The 21,137-nt window shown below is 34.8% G+C and overlaps 1 protein-coding gene across 6 annotated transcripts in view; it reads right to left on the bottom strand.

Annotated features, from left to right (window-relative positions):
• LRFN5 (leucine rich repeat and fibronectin type III domain containing 5) overlaps positions 1-21,137 on the bottom strand; it is a 256,749-nt gene that overhangs the window by 136,551 nt on the left and 99,061 nt on the right. For 3 of the 6 annotated variants that reach the window (XM_029238613.1, XM_029238617.1, XM_029238619.1), the window contains exon 2: positions 453-627. The exons of 2 other annotated variants lie outside the window; for them this stretch is intronic. The gene's annotated coding sequence lies outside the window, so the exon portion shown is untranslated. Of the gene's footprint in view, positions 1-452; positions 628-10,177; positions 10,286-10,727; positions 10,746-21,137 lie in introns of those variants that run through there. One more of the 6 variants, XM_029238615.1, reaches the window with a different exon arrangement.

Here is a 21,137-nt window from a genome sequence, read left to right as displayed (position 1 = left end):
CCCTCCATGTAGCACTAGAAATCACAGGCCTGGAAAGAGTACTCGATTTTTAAGAATCAAAAAACCAGGGATTTTATTCCATCTTCATAACTCATTAGCCAAGCAACTTTGAGAAAATACTTGGTCATTCTGAATCTGTTTATTCATGTGCAAAATTATTATTTTAATCTCTCCCTTGTGTATGCCTCAAGGCTGCAAATATGAATCATGATAACACAGGTGAAATAATCTCAAAAAAAATCTGCAGATTCCATAAATATATAGGTTAGCAACATACAATGTGGCAGACTTTGTATTTCCAGAAAGACAGGACTCAAAAAATAAACGAAATAATCAGTGATGAATAATGCTGGTTTTTAATTTGTATATTAATTTGCAAGATTTCTATTTAGCCTCCCCTAAGCGTTTTCGAACCCACTGGCCAATGATCAAACTGAATGCAAGCAACTTACTTCTGGAGTCTGAAGAGTTCCTCACTGTTGAGAAGGAGTCAGCACTCGGCCTGGCTGCTGCAGAAGACGGACAGGGTGAAAGCATCTCCAAAGTTGATTCTGAGGATGGTGACAGAAGTAAGGTGCTCAGCTACTACATATCTTCCCAACACCTGGCAGAATGGTTACAGGGACTCTTCAAAGGAGACAAGCACAAAAAAAGTATATCAAAATATGCTTATGAAGTATCTTTGAAAAATATAGTTGCTGTTAACTGTGTGATCGATTTCAAACTCTATCAGGAATATCACTAAACAGAATTTAAATAGATTTGCATAATAAGGCTTTCCAGTGGAATGTGCAATATGCTCTGATTCCAATAGATATGACAGCAGTCTGCTTTTCATTTTTGGAAATCTTCTTATCTCATAATTGAAAACAGTTTAAACAATCAAAAGATACATCATAGTTCAATTTTCTCTGTATTTCAATTAATTAAACTTGTAGGCTAATGTTAAACAAATTGCATAAGTCAAAAAATACTAATCATCACCTACTAAGTACCAGATACCTGACGCTGGGGATACAGCAGTGAATGAATCGCATTAGTTTTGCCCTCATGGAGCTAATAGTTTTGTCATGTTGCCTGTTTTTTCTTAAATAGGGAAAATCCATTTATGTCAACCCATATGTCGAGGGAAAAAATACAGACGTGCCATTTATATTTTAACTTCAAGTCAGCAGATTGCTGATTTCTACCTTTCTGAGGGTTCCATGTCAATTTAAATAATAATCTACCTAGCTCTATCAGACACAATATTTAACTTTCTTTCCCCTAAGATGTATATAATAGTACCAACTGATATTCAATCACTGTCATTTTTAATGTAGAAACAGGCTGTTTTAAAAAATGTTCTTGAAATGAATAAAAGCATTTTGATTTTATTTTGGCTATGGCTTATTTTATCTGCAGAGGCAAACATGAGGAGTGATACAATTCCAAAGGGTGAGAATAAAAAACAGACAGAAGATGACACAAGGATGACTCAGGTTTCGTTTATTGTTACTGCTATCTCCATTTGTGAAGATGTTTGAATGGTCTTATAAAGCCAGAATTTAAGAGGGTGATTACATTGTCCTGACATACCCAATAATTAGGACTTTATTCAAAAAGAAAGTTAAACTATTGCTAAATTAATATGGAATTTATTCCGAAATGCTAAAAATCAATACACAGATAAATGGTAAATTTGAATAAAAGTACATTACACTTTATTTATTTCAAGTTATTTTTATGAATCTGTGAACCAATCCTATCTATCTTTAAAATTTATATTTATCATGAAAGATGTTATTATAAAATTATAGAATAAATCAGACACAATCCCCCCCACAGATATAAATCAATCATATGCCAAACATCTGAGATAGCTATTGTCTGCCTTTTCATTTATTTCCTTCCATGAATATTTTAAACTAAATTTTACATTTATATATACATGGTAATAATATAAGAAATCCAAAAGTAAAAGTAAATCACCCTTTAAAGCAAGATATATCCCCCTCAGAAAGAACCAATTTCACATTTCAGAACATCCTCTCAGAAATATCTCATGCATATATAAGTGTGTGTGCATGTGTAGATTTTTATACATACATAAGAATTTTCTATGCTGTTTTGTCCTATTCCTTTCATTTAATATATCATGGCGATTATTCAATTTCTACCTTCTATCATCAACACCATCCATTCCATCAGTCAATATCTATCATATGAATACAACATAATCTGCTCATAATATGTCCCAATTGAAAATTATCATTTCCAGGATTTTGTTATTATAAAAATGGTATAACCAACATCCATGTATCTATGCACATGTGTGATTGAATAATATATTAAGTTCCTGGTATAAGTATAATAAGTTCTTAGAACTAAAATGTTTAAGCCAAAGAAACCTCATTGTTTTTGAAACTCTGATTATTTTCCCTTCTCTGTAGTAACGAGGTAGTATTTACTACTACAGCAAGAATAAATGTGAATTTATAATTATGCTTTATATTAGTGCATTAGGATAGCAAATTATAAGTACTTCCAATTATTATGCTAACCAAAAGGGAAAAAAAGGATCGATGATCAAGGGTATTTCTGTCTTCATTTTAACATGAAAAGCATAGAAACTAATACAATCTCATCTAATTGAAATTCCCCAGAGAAAGTTCTTTATATGTATGGTTACATAATTTATTAATGGTAACATTTTTCTTTGGTTATACTATCTTTTATTAAGAAATTACGATGTGTTAGCTACTAAAATAAATGTGTTATCCAAATCAATTCTCTCAGGAATCAAATGAGATAAATATATATTCATATACAATGCTATACAAAATAAAGCAGGGATAGAGTTAGTACCTGGCAAAGCTGGAGGTTTCACCAGGGCCATCTCACTCCAAATCAATGCTCTTATATCTCATGACGTAAGTGAGGATTTCAGAAAACCATTATAGATTCTATAGTAAACAAACCCCCAAAAAGGTGCTATTTCTTTTTTTTTCTTTTTTTTGGTCCATGTATTATGTTTGGCAAGAACAATGCCGAAAACAAGAGATTTTAGATTGGGATTCTAATAAAGCAATTTTCCCGTGTGATCTCATAAAGATTTCCTTTTCTTCATGACAGTATGTTGAAATAAAACATCTTAGAAGCAATTCTAGGGCTTCCCTGGTGGCGCAGTGGTTGAGAGTCCCCGGGTTCGTGTGCCGGTCCGGGAAGATCCCACATGCTGCGGAGCGGCTGGGCCCGTGAGCCATGGCCGCTGAGCCTGCGCGTCCGGAGCCTGTGCTCCGCAACGGGAAAGGCCACAACAGTGAGAGGCCCACGTACCGCAAAAAAAAACAAAAAAAACTGGAAATCACTTCACATAAATGAGTTTTTTAAATGCATAAATATTCAGAAGGATTCAGATAAATACTATCACTAAAGCAAGCTTGCCTCATCACCAGCACTGCTAAACCTAATTTAAAAATTAAATTAGAGACACTGATTGAATATGGAAATGCATTTGTGTTATTGGATAAAAGTGTCATATCATGTACTTAGCTATAGGAAAATGTTTACCAATTATTATACACATCCAGGATCATATGATAAATAAATTAATGCACCACTAGAGCATTTATTTCTTAATGTAAATGTCACATGGTAAATGAGAACAACTAATCATTCCTTTCCTCTAATTGCAAGAGTTCAGCAGTTATATAAAACATAAATCCTGGTGACCTAAAAATTTTATTACTGCATTTGCAATTTCCTGTTAACAACTCAAGAAAATAACTTCAAGTGATGCTGTATTTCAATAAGATACAACCCAAGGTGAAGGGCATTTTTGGAAGGGGCAGAGGGTGGGTAGAGGTGGTTGTTGGCTTTGCTTTTTTTTTTTTAAGGAACTGAGTCCTTCCCTAAATTTAATAATGATAATTTAATATAATGGATTTTTCATGATAAACAGCAGATACTAAACTAATAACTGATTTAGTGAAGAAACCAAATGCATTATCCCAATTTGACTTTAATCTTAAAGTTTATTTACTAGATTTTGTTTGCAAAAGTCTTATACAAAAATAAATGTAAAATAAGGCCCAATGAAGATTATAGAGCTAATGAAGTATTTTTCCTTGCATAACTAGTATTTTCTTACATGACAGAACCAAAATAATCCAAAATAGTAACAAAAAATACTTCAATGTATAAATCCTTCACAAGATAAACTTTCTCTGCTAAGAGTTTCCTTGAAATTTCCTTGAATTTCAAAGTTCAGGAAACATTTTTTTTTTTCCTAAAGACAACTTTGAGTGGCACATCTTATCCCTTGGTGAAGTGAGAGAATTGTCCTTTTACTTCTTCCTGTCCTAGATCACGGTCTGTTCTGACAATATAAATGTCAGTCCTGCTCTGTTCCCTTGGACACAGGGAAAAATAAAATGCAACATTCTTGTTGCTCTTAGTGATTAGGGAAAAGTCAGCAGACAGATACTATGGTCACATAATCTTCATGTCAGTGTGTCATCTTGGTAATGATCTTTTTCAATTAAGAGAATATCGGTAAGTTCTTATTAATACAATGTTGAACTATATGTATCTACATACAGTGTTTCATTCTTTCCCCCTTCACTCCTTTCTTCTTTCCTGTTCCCCCATTCCTTCCCTCCCTTTCTCCTTCCCTCCCTCCTTCCATTACTTCCCTGCCTGCCTGTCTTCTGTGACTCTTGATTTACTTAAAACTTTTGTCTCTTAGTTTTAAAGTGGTTATAATAATCCCTACATCATAGCATCATTTTGACTGTTATTTGTGTATTACACATATGCACATACTTGTGGATGTGAGGAGTGCAAGTGCCCAAATACTATAACTTGCAAAAAAAAAAAAAAAGAGGCTTTATATTTTATATAAAACAAAACCCTCTACATTTCAACCTATTTTTACCTGATTCTGCCCTCTTTCCACTTCTTTCTTCAGAGTACCAACAGAGTTTCATATCAGGTTGAGATATCAAGTTTTTAACATTAGTCCATACTGGCATTGGTGCTTTGTCTCCATCTGATCTCTGACCATTTTGTTCAGTGATGCACCAGTTTACTTAGACATTCTATATATGTAGGTTCTCATCCTCCCCCTACTTTTCCTCCCTCTGTCCTTTCACCTCTTCTTCCCCTCCACACACACTTCCCTTTCTCTCCTTTCATTCTTTTCTTTCCTCTACAACCTCACCTCTTGCAGGTGCAATCAGAAATGAGTTCATAAAGAAAGCATAATACTGTACACATCCTCTGAACATAAAATTTTTTAAAGCACATTTTAACAGAATTTCAAAACATGTATATATTATACATGTACTCTCTTCAAATTCTGACTCATGTAGAAATCTGTAGAAACCAGATTATTTTTTAATACGCAGATGAGAAAGTGCATGTCCCATATGCTTATTAATACTCATTATACAAGTAATACATGAGTACACTTCTTTTAAAATTAAATATAATCGATAGGAGTTAGGGATGGGGGAGGGAGGCAGCTGTGGGTACAAATGCGTAGCAGGAGGTATTATGGTGATAGAACCGTTTTGTGTTTTGACTGTGTTCATACATGCCTACATATGTGATAAAATTTAGAAAACTAAATATAAACACACACAAGTATATGTATACCTGGTAAAATCTGAATAAGGTCAGTGGATTAGAGCAATGTCAATTTCTTGGTTGAGCTATTAGATTTTATACTACAGTTATGCAAGATGTATCACTGGGAGAAACTAGGTATAGGGTACGTAGGGATCTCTCTGTATTATTTCTCACAACTGCATGTGAATCTACATAATGGTACATCATGTGTCTTGGAATAACCCTTATGAGGCAACAGTATCAGGCTGCAATCTCAGCACTCATTAATAGAAAAGGAATATCCAGAACACCAATTTAACAATTTCAGTAAATTATTCAGTCCTTATTAAACTACATCTTGAATACAGTGTCTCCAGGAAAACTAGAAAAGAAAAACTTAAAACCATTAGTCAATGAAAGTACAGCATTGTTGCTTGTGTTGGGTACTAGAGCACATCAGTGGCATTACTGTAAGGGACAAGAATTAGGTCTTGCATCACTAATGTGTATATGGTAATTTATCCAACTGCTGTGTGCCTTGCTGGGCTGAGGTTGAACAGAGTCTCTCTAGCTGCTCTTACCTGTATTAGCCAAAAAATAAAAGAAAATATGGATTTCTGGTGCTTGGGAAATGTGAGGTGGTTTAAAAGAGTGGGAGGAAATTCTGCGTGTATGGATAGGAATCATTCTGTGTTTTTGTTGTGGTAGTGGCTGTTTCTTTGTTTTTAATTCATTACCTTAAGCTCTATTCAAAATGCTAAATAAACTATATTAAAAAATAAATCTACTTGAAATTTATAAATCCAAAGAAGTGAATTTATGGTCTAAGTAAATTCAACTCACACACAGGCATGCTAGATATACAGTGTATTAGAAATACCTACATAGTATATATGCACAGTATATTAGAAATATCTACTTTATGCATATATGGATAAAGTAGATATTTCTAATATGCACACCCTCATGAGTATATATGAGAACACTGTATAAATAAAAACGTATGTATACAGATTGAGCATGCTTTATAATGGTCACAATAAGAACATTATAGCATATATACTAGGCGAAAGTCAATGAGTTGAATAGGAGGCTATAAATCCTGGGCAACTGTTGAGCAATTTTAAATTAGATTCACAGTGGCTTAAAAGAAGATTTTGGAGCAATCTCAGAAAAACCAAGGACCACCTGGAGATTGGAAGTTGGAACCACTGCAAACATGCTAATAGGCAATATGGGTACAGAAAATATCTAGAAGCATGAGGAGTACTTCCTTTGAGCGGGTGGGTGGGAAGGACTTAAAGCCACATTTACAACTACAGAGAAGAAGTAAGAGAATGGAGTGAGAGGTATCACACTTATGATGTACCCCTAATGGTACATCATGTGCCTTAGCTCTCCTATTGCCTTACAAGCTTTTTGAGGTCCAGAAACATCATATGGGTAACTGCATGCCCAGCAGCATCAAGCACACTCAGATACATAAAACAGATACTCAAGAAATACAAATTAAAAATTTTTCAACTGCAAATAAAGGAAAATCATATACTAAAAAACTCAGAGAAGTTACCTCTTGTGAAAGTTTCTAAGAGAAAAGATGACTCAAAAAGCGAAGAAAATCCTAAAAGTAAAATCCAAATGATGCAATTAGAAATGATGTGATGGTAAAGAGGTAATTGGAAAGAAAGTTAAAGAAACCATGAAGACTGTACAGGAGGAATTCCACATAAGGTCAGATTATAAAGTAGCATGTATAAAAGACAGAAAGAAGGACACAGAACCAAAGATGAATATAATATAGTGTTTGCAAAGCACTTTCAGATACATAATTTCATTAGACAGTAACCCTGCTGTCCTTGGTCTTTTCTTGTTCAGCATTTTGACACTGACTTGCAAAAGTACATAAGAAACGGTGCTTATTAAATCTGTGAATCCATGACTGACACAAAACTGGGATTTAAAAATGACTCCATAGGTTTAATGGATGAGCCAAGACCATCAAAATGAAATATAATAGAGCCAAAGGTAAAAATGCTTAGATTCAGAAACTAAACTATTAAAGTGCAGGGTGAGGGATAGATCTTTAAAGACAGTTTATATGAAATGCACTTAAAGGTGTTAATTGTCTCCATGATCCTAAGGGTCAACAGTTTCAGGGCTGCAATCTCAGCATTCATTAATAGAAAAGGAACATCCAGAACAAGTTTAATAGTTGCAGTGAATTATTTGGTCCTTATCAAACCACATCTGTAATACAGTGCATCTCATTCTGAATTCTGCTGAAAAGTCTGGAGACAAATACCCAAGGAAACTACGGCCAATCCAAACCTCTGCAAATAAAAAATGGTTGAAAAATAAAATTGGAATTTTATCTTGGGAAAGAGGTAAGATAGAGGGAAGATATCTTCAAATATCCTTTGTAAGGGGTGGGAGAAGGGGGTGTTAATGCCAGAGAACATGATTTGAAGTGAAGGATAAGAGCTACATTAAGAACATGCAATTAACATGAGGATGGGCTGCCCTGGAGGCAGTGAGTTCATTGTTTGCTGAGAAGTTCATCCTATATGGATATCAAAGATGACATTCTCCCCGCACACCTCCCCCTGCCCCCCCACATGGCTTGTAGGATTGCAGGATCTTAGTTCCCGACCAGGGATCAAACCCCGGGCCCCAGCAGGGAAAGCACCAAGTCATAACCACTGGACAGCCAGGGAATTCCCCAAGATGACATTCTTGTGTGGGATTTAAGGTTGGAGGGGATGGTCATGAGGATACTTCCAAGTATTACTGTCCTTACAGGACTGCCTCTAATAAGGCAGCCAGGTTTACGCTGGCCCTTCTTCAAAGGCAAACTGATTTTCCTGCACCCTCAGAGTGCAGCTCTGCTTGGAGAGAGGTCTCTTTCAAAGTGATGAAATAAATACATGTAGGTATCATCACTAAATTTATAAGGGGATATATACTTAAGACTGAATATAAATGAGAAATTTTACCTCATTCCTTAGGACTATCAAGAAGCAATATGTTTCTGCTCAAACACAGATGTGTATGGGGGAGGTACAGTTTTAATTATTTTTTCAATATGTTCTAGTCTGTGATTTTCACATTTGACCAAGGGAACTGTAACTTCCTTTATAACTCTAAAGATATGTGCATTTGAATTTTACTATTAATTTACTATTTTCTATGAACTCTGAACTCTAAGTCTCTGAGCAAGAGCACAATTTGATTTTCTTCTTTAGTGACTGCATGCGTTAGCCTGATGGTCCTGCCTAGGTGTAACTGAGCTCAGAGTAAAATAAAAGCCAAGTTTAATATTTTATTTGTGTACTTTATTATTTTCAAAGCTTTTCTACACATTATTTAGGTTGGCCTTCAAAACAGTCTTAAAGAGGCAGGTAGCACTGTTATCTGATGTCATTTCCTAGACCCAGATGTAAACAGTCATTTGCACTAGGCCATGCCACTATCTGTAGTAGAGAATCTCTGACTCCTTATAAGTCTCTTTCCATTCAACTCTGTTTTTCTGACTTATATAAAAAGTTACACAGGCACAAGAAACTTCAACCAAGTCGTGTCAAAGAAGGGAAGGGGCTTCCTGGTGGCGCAGTGGTTGAGAGTCCGCCTGCCGATTCAGGGGACACAGGTTCGTGCCCGGTCCGGGAAGATACCACATGCCGCGGAGCGGCTGGGCCTGTGAGCCATGGCCGCTGAGCCTGCGTGTCCGGAGCCTGTGCTCCGCAACGGGAGAGGCCACAACAGTGAGAGGCCTGCATACCGCAAAAGAAAAAAAAAAAGAAGGGAATTGATAGCCCTAGATAGGATGTGAGTAATAAGAAATAAACTGGAAATTTAATTCATAGGAGTCAAATTGGTAAATCACTTATGCACACTTTTTCTAATTTATTTTATAGCGAAGCTCAATATATGTTTAAATTTATCTCAACATATCAAAACTGGATAAGCTGAACAGAAAATATATTTTAATATGGAAATGAAAGTTAGAGACATAGTTTCAAAATGTGCATGTATTCATACTGATGTTGGCTTGAAGTTACCATTTTTGAGACCGTTTTATTAAAATATATGTTGGTTTCCCAACCTGCCACTTCTTAATTAATGTAATAATTTAGTGGTAGTGAACACTCAAAATTAGGATGAAAATTTTCTCATCTTATCAATAAGGTTCTCTTGACTTACAATCTTCAATATGGTTTTCTTGACTCATAATCTTAATATCCTAGTTCTGTTGGCACTCATTCCTCACTACCTTTATTGTAATTCAATATTTCACTATCTCTCACCTGCATTAATACAACAGCCTCATAAATGGAATCCATGCTCCTGTCTTATCACAAGACAACATATCCTCCATATTTTCATTTCACCACCACCATAAAGATTATCTCTATAAAATGCAAATCAAATTGTGTGTCACATGTAAAATTCTAATATGGCATACAGTCCCATAAGCATCTGTCTCCCACCATTCTTCATGCCCTAAGCTGTATGCATATTAACCATATCCCTTTGAAGACAACTTTAAAATCTCTAATTATATTTACAAATCCTCAAACCAACTCACCTTTTGGATATGTGAGGCCTCTGCATAGGATGCTTCTTCAACATGGAATATCCTTATCCCTCTTCTTTGCCTAGCTAACTTCTTATCTTCTAAATTTAGCTCAAATAACTGAGACTAAGAGGGAAACAAATTAAGAATGTGTTACGTGATCAAATTGACATAACTTATAATAATAATTTATAATAACTTATAACAATTTAAAAAATTACTCTGGCTAATGATGGCTAATGTGGAAGAAGATAAACCAATTAGGAGATGTTTTCCTTAGTCCATGACATACATGAGATTTTTAGAATAGGATGGTGGCAGAGGCAAAATGGAACTTAGTACAGATCTGTCTGATGCCAAGCCTGTATAAGCATTGTGCTACAAAAAAACCAGCATTTGAAAATTATGACTCCATCACTTACAAGCTTTATGATTATGGGAAAAGTCATTTTACCTAAGCACCAATGATCTCATCTATTTTACATGAGAATTAAATGAGATCATGTAAGTGAAGTGTTTCCACAAAAGCGGAATACAGCTGGTAGTCATAGAGGGGGCTTACCTTTGAAAAGTATCAAATCTGGTAAGTTTGAGGCTAATTTTAAAAGTGGGTGAGCACTTCAGATATTGGATACAAACTTATAGAAAAAATGGCTCCCTAAATTCATATTAAACTGAAAGCATGACGTTTTAAGAAAAAGGTTTAGATAATTTTAATCTTGAGCTAAAGGAAAATAGAATGACAAGACCTGCAGTCTGTGTGTGCTCAGATCTTAGTTCGGCACACTTTCTGTTGTTTTGTTCTTGGATAAGTTAATTAACTTCTTGCATTATCAAATATTTTTGATAAAAAGGAAGGCACTAGGCTATATAAAAACAGTATTTCTTCTCATTTTTGAACTGAACATCTAGATAACAAATGCCCAGTTTGTGCAGGGTATCCTATTGGGTACTACTCATGTACAAATCAGTGGTGAACATTTTGTTCAATTAACATACAAAGATATAAATAGGAAATTACCAACAATCAGAAGGAAAGGCAACGTCAAATTCTCCGAAGAATTTGCCAAACAATATCATTTTGGGGGTTTATGTTAATGAAAAATATACTTTAAAATATATTCATACACATATATTTATAATGGTAAATTGAGGAATAGGAAAGAACGAATGTTCAAAAACAGAAAAATGGTTAAGTGAAAAAGAGGTGACTAGAACAATATGTTCTAACCTTAAAAGTGAAAATTATATAGTATGTATTAACATAAAAAATTGGAATGTTAGCTTTAAAAAAATCACAAAATACTACCCATGTTATAACTAATCCTATACACCAAGTCCACACTCAAACTGTATTTCCTCTGATAAGACTTTCCTGACTCCTAAGTTTGGTTGGTCCATCATATTTTAGGCTCCCTATAATATAAACTTAATATTTATGATACTTTATGTCTATTTACCCATCTTCTTGCAAGATCCATGCACTATCCCATCTACCATACTGTTCTCAGAATTCATCAAAGTACTCCAGGCTTACAAGTCACTACAATGTTTGTAAATTTAACAAACTTTGCTAAAAGTAAGTTTGCATACAGCTAAGAGCTTGAAGGGAGTTATTGTGGTTAATATCTGCTGAAGTGGTAGTAAGCAATTAGGACTTTATTTTTCAACTATAGACTTTAATTAGCATTTCATAACCTTTGTACAATAAAAGGTCAACATCAGCAGACAGTCACTTAAAAAAAGAGTCTATTGTTTTCTATGGATTTATCTGTATACATAATATAATAATGAATAGCACTGATGATTAAAAAGACAAGTGTAATGTTCAAATACCAGAGACAGAATTCGGGGCAAAAAGGACTATAGATTAGATTAGGAAGATTAATTCTCATGTTTTAAGACAATTTATAACTACTGCAATTTCAGCAATTAAAATTGTTAATATTCTTTCATAAAACTGTCTCATTAAGAGTTATTTTTCACTTATTTACAATAAAATATTATCTTCTTAAAATTTTTCCATGATAATCATAGATGTTTAAAAATGTATTACTCTAAAATTATTGCTAAATATTTAGAAAAATGAACATTATACATGGAGAACTTATAACTATAGAACTTAAAACTGGGTTGTGGAAAAAATCCCTTTAATTAAAAAAAAATCATCTCTTCCATAGAACTATTTATCAAGAGATGTTCAAATATTATTTAACAAAGATAATAAATTACTGAAGTTACAAAAGTATTTTCATTCAAAATAATATTCTTTCCTGTACTTAATAGGTAACTCTTACTGTTAAAAGAATGAGGATAAGGGATACAGTTTTTGATAGTTTGATTGAATGATTAATTGCAAAAAGTTAGCTTACTATTGGAAACCTTCGTTCTAGATTTCTAACTGCAATTTGTATTCATTTTTAAAAGATGCCATATGTGAATAAACAGTTAATTCATGTACTGAACTGAAGGGGAGCTTTTAAGCTAAAATGGATGGGTCTTTAGAATTGCTGGTTAGTAAGTTCATTTTTTGAAAGGCCTCACAGAAACAACATACTTGATCAATTTTTGATGGAGTCATTAAAATTCAAGTTGCCATTTTTGTCAAAATGATAAAAATGTCTCTCATCTAAAATGCTCAGACATTCAACTGAGTTAGGAACATCAGAACCAAGAGACTCATAAATATTTTGGCTTCAAGATAGAAGACAGCTATAAAATTTGGAAACTTTCCCAATCCTATGCAATAGATTTGATGGATTCTCTTAATGACGAAGAATTAAGAGAGACAGCAGTCTAGAAAAGACTACATTTCTTAGATGCAAAGGAAATCTGAGAGTTAACTAAAGGACTTAAAAACATTTATAAGGATCATACAATATCTTTCACTCTTATTAAAAGATAGATAGGGATATGGGTTTCAATTTATTTTTATAGTTGAACTTTTGGGGGTGACCTTTTGAAAAGGATAAACAGAGGTGTGTTTTTCCTTCTCTGAGAGTCTTGGAGTTCATTAAGATGACCTATGTGAGTCTCAGATACTGTTAGACTTTTTTTGCTGAGTGATTCTATTTAGTCTTTTATTTTACTCTGGATTATAGATTTTTTTAGTTGTTAGTCTGAAATCTCAGAGAGGTAGTTACAGCCATTTTATTTGTGTTTTCTTCAAAAAGAAGCAACAGCAACTAATTCTATCTGCATGTACTTTTACTGACTGCTGACCCTGCACGTTTATCCAATAAATGTGACTAATGGCAGATTTCCCAAAATGAGGTACAGCCCTTTAGATTCTGTAAAAGCCACACACAGAGGAATGACACTGTCACCCCAATGTCACCACCAGAACCTTCCCATTAAGTGAAGACTGAACTGAAAATAAGGATAGGCCTATGTTACTGCAGTGCCATGAAAACAAAGCAGATGCTTTGCCTGAAATGAAAAAATAAAAGCTCCTTAGGGATGTTCCAATAAAATTTTTGTGTGATTAAACCTAGAAGAAATTCCTAAAGAAGAACTTAAGGAGAAACAAAAGTGATTTTCTTGGGAAACAGATCATGACAAAATTGCAGAAAAGGCCAAAATGAATTTAGATGGTTTTCTTCCAATAGACTTGTCATCCTCTCAATAAACTCTAAATTCTACAAGGAACTTTTCCCAAAACACTCTGGAAAAAAAGGTCTGAGGGTCTCAACACAGAGATGTTGAAAGATAAAGCTTGTTTTGGTACTTCAGAAAAAGCATTTAATAATCACTCCCTGGGTAAAGATGTAAAGAGGGTGAATTTTTCTCTTTAATCTTTGTCTTTGGCCACCTTTCCCTTTTCAGTATCCATTCCTTAAATCACAAGACAGTAAATATCTCCATACTATCCAGGAATCTCAAATTCAATCCCAACTGCAAGTGGCCTTTCTGGAGTGAGAGAGAATAACTGCATTTGAGATCATTTGGCCACAATCCCAATATATGCATAATTAAACAGTTAAACTGTAATGTATGCTTTATACGTTTGGGCCTTATGTAAGAAGAAAAGGTAAAAAACAGAATAATTTGACAAAGGAGAAGATGGTGTGCCAAAATCTAAAGGGCCTATGAAAGATAAGTGACTGATTCCTGTGATGGCTATTAAAAGTCAAAAGTGTAGGAAAAAGGAATGAAACTTCTTTTGGTTGTGAAGAGGGTATGACCAAGTAGAGTACACTACTGCTCATATATAATTACAGGAGCACTTCAGGCTTTAGTTCCAACATCATAATGCCCTTATGGAAATTCATGCATTATAGACATTCTTCTAGTTATTATTACTAGAATGTTCCTGAAAGGATGCATGTGTGTTACTTGTTCTAACGCACAATAGCAAGAGTCACATTTCACATTGTATATTTGTTATTTAACAAAGATTGAGCTCTACCAAACTATGGCGTAGAAAAGGGAAATTCTTATTGACAGAAATCGTGGCAGAAAAATGAAGGCATTATATAGGAAAGAGATGCAATGGTGAAAGTTCCAGGGATTCCTTTGAATAATAATACTTATAAAATGGCATAACTGGGGGAACAGATATTGAAAACAATGACTGAGAGAAGCAAAGACTTACTTTTGAGTTTCCAAAAGGGACACTCTTATAGCCAATAGCAAGTCAAGCTATTTAAGTAATGTGGTGCCTTTTTATCTAATTAATGTATTATGATTATCAGTCATACTTGATACCACAGGCTTGGGTTTCTAAGAGTAAGCATTTTTTTAATAACTAGGTAAAAACACTATCAAATAAATAGGAGAAATTTCAACCAACTACATCATAATTTTCTGTTTAGAAAATAAAAGGTTAACATTTTGAACAGTAAGTTTTTCCAACACGTTTTTTTCAGCCTAACGTAAGAGAAAATAAGAATATATAAAATTGGGTAGTTAAGAGTAAACTGATTATTCCAGAGAAGAAAAGATTGTGTCTTCAGCATACAGGGACCTAGATGTGTCCTATGAAGTAGATTTACGTTTCCTGGCATAGTTTAAAAGACTTTAAAAAGTAAAGCAATCTGGTTCAGTGGAGACCAAGAAATAGTATTTGGCCAAACTCTCTGAAATAATTACATAAATGTGGCAATTCACAGTAACCGAGGCAAATATTTACCAGCTCCTGACAAATAGATGGGTTGAGGGTAAGAAAGGTATAAATTTTAAAGATGTTCTGCTCCCAAAAGCATGGCGTAGCAAGTGGGGAATTAAGGATGACTTCTGGGTTTTAGTTTTGAGATAACTGACTAGTCTCCATGTGTCAGACAATGAAAAATATCTGGTAAGGGTTAAAAAAGACAGGAAGATATCTTGCTCTGCCAGACCTAATTACCACATTATATGTAAGAATGAAGCTTGTGAATCAAGATGCAGTCAAATGTCAACTGTCTCCAAACAACAGATGAAGCCATGCAAGCAAATGGGAGTTCAGAAAACAGGTGTTAAAACACTGGGTTCCAAAATCAGATAGCCCTGGTTTCTTATGCAGACCATACCCTTTAACAGCAGTATTACTAGGGAATAATCTTTAAGCCTCCAATTTTCGTCCCTAAAATGTGAATAGTAATTCGAGGCATCTTGTTAATGTGGTCATAAAACTTAGGTGAAAGAATGACTGCAAGGCTCTGTACCTGACATATATGTGCTCATTAAAATATCATAACTACTGCTGACTTCATTACTAATACTAAACTACTATCTGCTATGAAGTGAGAAAGGGAAAGGACAAAGCCCCAAGGCAATATATCTCAGGGGTGTTCCACATCAATGAGGTCAATAAAAGTAACAATTCAGGAAGGTTGAAAAAGGAATAATCTGACAAGATGCAGGAAAAAATAGGGAAATTTGGTGCTAGAAAATCTACAGGGCCTTTGAAAGGTAGCAACTGATTACTGAGATGTGAAATAAAAAGTTCAAAGGGTAGGAAAAATGAATTAAGCTTTTATTATGGTTATGGAGAAACAGTGAATTAAGAACTGATATGATGATCATATGGTGGATAACAAGATTATGTGAACAGATGAAAATAATTATCACAGCAATAAATTCCTGAGTTTCATTTATTGCATGTTATATATTAATGATAATATATTCCTGAAAATATGCTTATGATTTTAAGTGTCTCAACCATGTTTACTTGGATTATGTCCACTCTCAGCAATAGAAAGAACAAATTTATAATGTCCTATCAGAAGCAATTATGTGTAGTTATTATATTACAGAAAGATAAAAGAAAAAATCGGCCATATTGCCACTTAAAACATGTTGTAATTTAATATGTCCTTGTGCTTTTAATTAGTATGTCAATTCATGTGAGCTTATGAATGTTATTTTTTTTAATTAATTAATTATTTATTTATTTATTTTTGGCTGTGTTGGGTCGTCGTTGCTGTTCACGAGCTTTCTCTAATTGTGTTGAGCAGGGGCTACTCTTCGTTGCGGTCCGTGGGCTTCTCATTGCCGTAGCTTCTCTTGTGGAGCACGGGCTCTAGGCGCACGGGCTTCAGTTGTAGTTGTGGCACATGGGCTCATAGTTGTGGTTCGCAGGCTCTAGAGCGCAGGCTCAGTAGTTGTGGCACACGGGCTTGGTTGCTCCGCGGCAATGTGGGACCTTCCCTGACCAGGGCCCAAACCTGTGTCCCCTGCATTGGCAGACGGATTCTTAACCACTGCACTACCAGGGAAGTCCCATGAATGTTATTTTTAAAGCCCAAATGGAAATTATTTCAGGCTTCTGTGTAGCATATTAAAACAAATCTTAGCTAAAGGTTTCAGCTAATTGATAGTGAACTATAAATGTCTTAATCTGTTTCAAGGGTTTTAGTTTGTAATTTGGTGGCCTCAAAAGAAAAATGTTACAAACTTAAAAGGCTACTTCAGTCTTACTATATGTGACATATTAGGTATGGCTTTCAATGTTTTGAAATCATCTGAATAAGATACTTTTTTAAAAAATATATTTTCTTTTAACAGAAGTTGTCATTAGATTTTCTTATTGTGGTAAGAACACTTAACATGAGATCTGCCCTCTGAATAGAAATTTAGATGTATAATACAGCAGCAGCATCGATAGCACAATGTTGTAGAGCAGATCTCTAAACTTAAGCATCTTGCCTAACTGATATTTTATACCTCATTTCCCATTCTCTCCAGCCCCTCACAACCACCATTCTATTCTATGCTTCAATGAGTTTGACTATTTTACATACTTCATACAAGAGAAATCATATAGTATTTGTTCTTCTATGACTGGCTTATTTCACATAGCATAATTTCCTCAAGCAGAATTTTACTAAAAACTTTTAGCAAAGGTTTTTTTCTATTTTTGGGGTTTTGGGGAGGGATTTGCTTTGTTTGGTTTATCTTTTGCCTTCTCTTTCAATATTAAACATATATATTGAGATATATACTGATATACATTTAAATGTATTCTATATATTCTCTTCCAATATTTTATATATACATAATAAATAATAAAATCTTAAAGGACAAAAAGAATAGAATGATTTAAACAAGGAACAAAAAGGTATGATTAGAGAGACTATGAGAGAATATGTTAAGCTGAATTACAGGTAAACTGAAGGTTATAAGATTACTGAATTAAGTGGTGCCATGATTAGAACAGCAGTGAGGAATAAAGGTTGTATGTGGGTGACTTGAAATAATAGCTCATAATAATAGGATAATTTCTACAGAAATTTCTTAAAATATGCATATGTATAAGAGATATAAAAACACCACACACTATGACTATAAAAGGATGCTACAGTCTTGGGGTATTTTTGTATTTTTAAGAATCATATACAGGAATATCTCATTTTATTGCACTTCACTTTAGATAGTGCATTTTTTTAACAAATTGAAGGTTTGTGGTAACCCTGCATCGAGCAGGTCTATTGGCACCATTTTCCAACATCATTTGCTTACGTCATGTCTTTGTATCACATTTTGATAATTCTTGCAATATTTCAAGTTTTTTCATAATTATTATGTTAGTTATGATGATCTGTGATCTTTGATGTTACTATTGCAATTGTTTAGGGTGCCACAAACTGCACCCATAAAAGATAGCAAACTTAATTGATAAATGTGTGAGTGTTCTGACTGCTCCACTGAACTGCCATTTCCCTGTCTCTCTCCCTCTCCTCCGGCCTCCCTATTCCCTGAGACACAACAATATTTAAATTAGGCCAATTAATAACCCTACAATGTCTTCAAAAACACAAAGTGTTCAAGTGAAAGAAAAAGTATCACATCTCTCACTTTAAGTCAAAAGATAGAAATGATTAAGCTTAGTGAGGAAGGCTTGTGGAAAGCCAAGATAGGCTGAAAGCTGGGACTCTTGCACCCAACAGTTAGCCAAGTTGTGAATGCAACAGAAAAGTTCTTGAAGGAAATTAAAAGTACTAATCCAGTGAACCCACAGATGATTAGAAGGTGAAACAGCCTTATTGCTGATATGGAGAAAGGTTTAGTGGTCTGAATAGAAGATCACACCAGCCACAATATTCCCTTAAGTCAATGCCTAATCCAGAACAAGGCCCTCGCCCTCTCTTCAATTTTATAAAGGCTGAGAGAGGTGAGGAAGCTGCAGAAGAAAAGCTTAAAGCTAACAGAGTTGGTTCATGAGGTTTAAGGAAAGAAGAATCTCCAAAACATCAAAGTGCAAAGTGAAGCAGCAAGTGCTGATGTAGAATCTGTAGCAAGTTATCCAGAAGATCTAGCTAAGATCACTAATGAAGGTGACTGCACTAAACAACAGATTTTTAACTTAGACAAGAGAGCATTGTATTGCAAGAAGATGCCATTTAGGACTCTCACAGCTAGAGAGGAGAAATCAACACCTGGCTTCAAAGCTTAAAGGACAGGCTGACTCTCTTGTTACGGGCTAATGCAGATGGGGACTTGATGTTGAAGCCAATGCTCATTTACCATTCCAAAAATCCTATGGCCCTTAAGAATTATGCTAAATCTACTCTGCCTGTGCTCTGTAAATGGAACAACAAAGCCTGGAAGACAGCACATCTGTTTACAACATGGTTTACTGAATATTTTAATCCCACTGTTGAGACCTATTACTCAGAAAAAAAGATTTTTTAAAAATATTACTGCTCATTGACAATGTACCTGGTCTCCCAAGAGCTCTGATGGAGATGTACAAGGATATTAATGTTGTTTTCATGCCCAATAATGTTGTTTCCATGCCCACTAACACAACATCCGTTCTGCAGCCATGGATCAAGAATAATTTCGACCTTCATGTCTTATTATTTAAGAAATACATTTTGTAAGGCTATGGCTGCCATGATAGTGGTTCCTCTGATGAATCTGGGCAAAATAAGTTGAAAATCTTCTGGAAAGGATTTACCATTAAGGACATTTATGATTCAATGGAAGAGGTCAAATATCAACATTCACAGGAGTCTAGAAAATAGTGATTCCAATCCTCATGGATGAGTTTGAGGGGTTCAAGACTTCAGTGGAGGAAGTAACTGCAGATGTGGTGGAAAGAGCAAAAGCATAAGAATTAGAAGTGGAGCCTGAAGATGTGACTGAATTGTTGCAATCTCATGGTAAAATTTTAATGGATGAGGAGTTGCTTCTGATGGTTGAGCAAAGAAAGTGGTTTATTGAGATGGAATCTACTCCTGGTGAAGATGCTGTGAAGCCTGTTGAAATGACAATAAAACATTTAGAATATTACATAAACTTAGTTGATAGAGCAGCACTAGTGTTTGAGAGGACTGATGCCAATTTTGAAAAAAAGTTCTTCTATGGTAGGTAAAATGTTATCAAACAGCATTGCACACTACAGAGAAATCGTTTGTCAATCCATGTGGCAAACTGTATTGCTGTCTTATTTTAAGAAATTGCCACAGCTGCCCCAGACTTCAGCAACTACCTCCCTGGTCAGTCAGCAACATCAACATCCAACATCAACATTGAGGCAAGACCCTCCACCAGCAAAAAGATTGCTACTCCCTGAAAACTATAGCATTTTTTAGCAATAAAGTATCTTTAAAGTATGTACATTGTTTTTTTAGAGATAATGCTATTGCACACTTAACAGACTACAGTATAGTGTAAGCATAACTTTTATATGCACTGGAAAACCAAAAAATTTGTGTGACTTTTACTGTGATATTTGCTTTATTGTGGTGGTCTGGAACTGAACCCAAAAAGTCTCCAAGATATGCCTATATTTAAAAAGCTATCAGCTTAAAAATAATAAAGCACTCATTCAAAATCTTCTACCTTTGCAGAAATGGAAAGGCTGAAATAGGACAAATAAGATGATATATTTCAATAAGTACATAAGCCCTTTGAAATGATTTGAGTGCCCAAAGACAGGGTAAGAGTAAAACAATGAAAAGAACACATTTTTACAGATGGTGTTCTTTTTGCTTTTCATATGATGAATAAAAGGAAACTATTCTGCTGGTTCATAATCCTGGAAGTCCAGAGGAAAGGCAGTTCTGAAAAGTATTTGAAGACCCTGGTTCTTTCTAGTCTGATGCTCTGTACTCTGTAGTGCAGTGTCAGGCTTCATCCTGAGGCTGCTTCCTCCGTGGTTGTACAATGGCTTCTGGAAGCCCTTGCTTTCTCAATTCTGTCTGCTGCATGGGAAGTGGCACAAGCCCCTACCTAATCATGAAAAGGACCTTCTGCCAGTTTTAATGGCCTGATGTAGGTCACATGTCCACTCATAAAGCAGTAGTGGAATGTCAATCACTGATGTGCTTAAAGGTGGGTTTCTGAACCAGTTGCTAACAAGACATGTGGAGTTACTACCTCTGCCTTAGATTAACTAAGGTTAAGCTGTAGAGCTTTGGCCAATCACCAAAATGGCTATACAATCAGCCAGAGGTGAGGTGGATTTGAGGAAACCAACCATAATGTCTACCTAAAGGAACCCTTCCCATACAAATGTGGTATGATAAATACGTATACAAATATT

The sequence above is a fragment of the Monodon monoceros genome, unplaced genomic scaffold, assembly GCF_005190385.1.
Source record: "Monodon monoceros isolate NGI ecotype Baffin Bay Population unplaced genomic scaffold, NGI_Narwhal_1 Super_Scaffold_21, whole genome shotgun sequence".
Lineage (NCBI taxonomy): Eukaryota > Metazoa > Chordata > Mammalia > Artiodactyla > Monodontidae > Monodon > Monodon monoceros.
This window is presented reverse-complemented; position numbering and strand designations above follow the sequence as displayed.